Genomic DNA, 2,323 nt, shown 5'->3' on the forward strand with positions numbered 1-2,323 from the left:
TACTGTATTCATGATTGTCATGTATATTTTGAATTTGGTTTCATCCTTACCTCATTGGATATTATTCCAATGTGGACTTGGATTTGGATCCCTTCAAAGGGAAAGTAGCTTAGCTTGGATGAAGGTGTGGAAAACCTATTCACTCACCAGCATTTTAGGAATATGGTTTCCCTTCTTCTATCTTATGATCTTATTATCATTTTATTAAATTTTTTCCTTCGCTCGAGAGAGAGAGAGAGAGAGAGAGAGAGAGAGAGAGAGTACCATCAAAGGGAAGGTTCGGTTGAGAAATCAATATCTAAAGAGCTGGACCAACCATACAACATTTGATTTGTCAAATTAATTATGAATAGTGAAACAAGTTTGTATTATGAATCCAGTGATTTTAGAGAAACAAATTTCCAAAATAATTTTAATTTATTGCAATTTATTGGCACTTAGAAGGTTGTTGTAACACAACCATGACATTGTATAGCAATCCAATTTATTCAGTTACCCTCGGCATGTTATTACATAGAAACGTCCCGTTTACCCTATACCGGGGACCTCAATAACTGTCCCATCCCTCTTGCTAACCCAAACCCTTACCCTATTGCAGTCAATTTCTTGAGTTACACTTGAGCCTTCTTTAACAATAAAGGCCTTCACATTAGGGTTCTCCCTCTCAATGGTGGTTGCTGCAATTTGCCCATACGCACCTACCAATTCTGGCCAAGAGCTCTTACCTGCAACTGAATTGTTTCATCTCCCTCGCATTAGCATCACATGGTCCAGCAGAAAAGCAGCAAAACAATGAAATAATACAATTGCTAGTTACTGTAAAGCCATACAACTGCACTGAAATTGGGGCAGTCCAAATCTGCCCCACAAAGACCCCAGACTTGCTGAAATGACCCAATCAAGATCTAGGCACGGCGGGCAGCTCTAGGATAGATGTTTGATATAAAGGGCTCCTTGTATTACGTCTTCTAGGAATTGATTACTCATCAATTCTTTTCATGTTGTAATTCTTCCTATCATGATATTAAATATATTATTCTGTTCTTTCAAAAAAAAAATTCAATATATTTAAAAAAGAAAGTGGAGAAAGCAGGTGACGAGGAGTCACCACAACTCACTTACAATACCGCAATACGGAACGACTCAGCAGACGAAATAAAAAAACATCATACAAACCAAAAGAAAAGAAAAGAAAGCTATGCCGATATAGAAACGTATGCGTACATGACTTGCCGGGTTCGAGAAAGTTTTAAAAATATATTGCAACACGTTTGTGTGTGTGTGTATATATATATATATATATATATATAATTTCTGAAAGAATAAAGTGGCTTTTTTTCTAAACAAAGAAGGGTAATAAAATGTTTTGCTCTATGACTAATGTAATTCTTGATTGTATGATACCATATAGGGTGTTCTTTTCCATACATTTATATATCAAAAGGTGGCTACCGTAATTCATAAAAGGTTTTGTCCAACGTCCCAAGTAGCTGCCACGTGGTCTGAGTTTGGGTCCCATTCTCTCCGGGTGGCAGCCACATGGCTTGGGGCAGGGGCAGGGGCAGGGGCCGGGCCAAGTAGTTAGCAAAGCATTTGCCCGAGCAGTGGGGTGGTTTAGACACAGCTGGAAAAGGATAGCCATAGATACCCTGATACGCATCATTACCTAATTCCTCAACGAAGAACAAAATGAAGACTCACCATGTCACCTACATGACATGAGTAACTTACAATTTACAGAACAAACCTTTTCGTTCTGATGCAATACATGAATAATATATGGTCATCAAGCCATACCTTTGCAAAAGGATGCCATCTCTCTCTCTCTCTCTCTCTCTTTGAAGACTTTCACTTACGGTTATAGCAAGCCATTGGTAGTGGGTATTTATAGATTTGGCTGGATAGTTATCCTTACCTTTCGTAAGGTGGCGAATGCCTTGTTTGAATGTTGACTATATTTTCAGTACCGTTCCAACATTCATTAAGGATTTTGTCACCTTCTCTCCTTATTCTTATGCTTCCATTACTAAGTATGGATAGGCTTGTATATGTATAAGTCGGTTTGATTTCATGGCTGAAGTTTCTAACCAGCTGGCCGTCTTAATTGAACGTTGACCATATTGCTCCAACCAATTCATACCTCTTTCAGTCTCTTATTGCTGTGCATGTGTGGACGTAGGTGTTGGACATTGACAGATTTGGTTTGATAAAGACCACATTGGCTTATGGTTTACGCCTCGTGAGTGGATCCTATACTCGGCCCAAATAGCTATGTGTTGTGTCCCAGAAGGTTAAGGAATAACATGAGTATGGATATCACAAA

The 2,323-nt window shown here is 38.7% G+C and overlaps 1 long non-coding RNA gene across 1 annotated transcript; it reads right to left on the bottom strand.

The window, feature by feature from the left end:
- Positions 1–398: 398 nt before the first annotated feature.
- Positions 399–1,977, bottom strand: LOC149831556 (uncharacterized). Its single transcript, XR_016433296.1, has 2 exons — positions 1,798–1,977; positions 399–731 (listed from the first exon to the last, which is right to left on the bottom strand). It is a non-coding gene; the product is annotated as an uncharacterized LOC149831556 (long non-coding RNA).
- Positions 1,978–2,323: the final 346 nt, after the last annotated feature.

Source organism: Nuphar pumila, chromosome 7 (assembly GCF_984573655.1).
Source record: "Nuphar pumila chromosome 7, dmNupPumi1.hap1.1, whole genome shotgun sequence".
In the NCBI taxonomy this organism is placed as follows: Eukaryota; Viridiplantae; Streptophyta; class Magnoliopsida; order Nymphaeales; family Nymphaeaceae; genus Nuphar; species Nuphar pumila.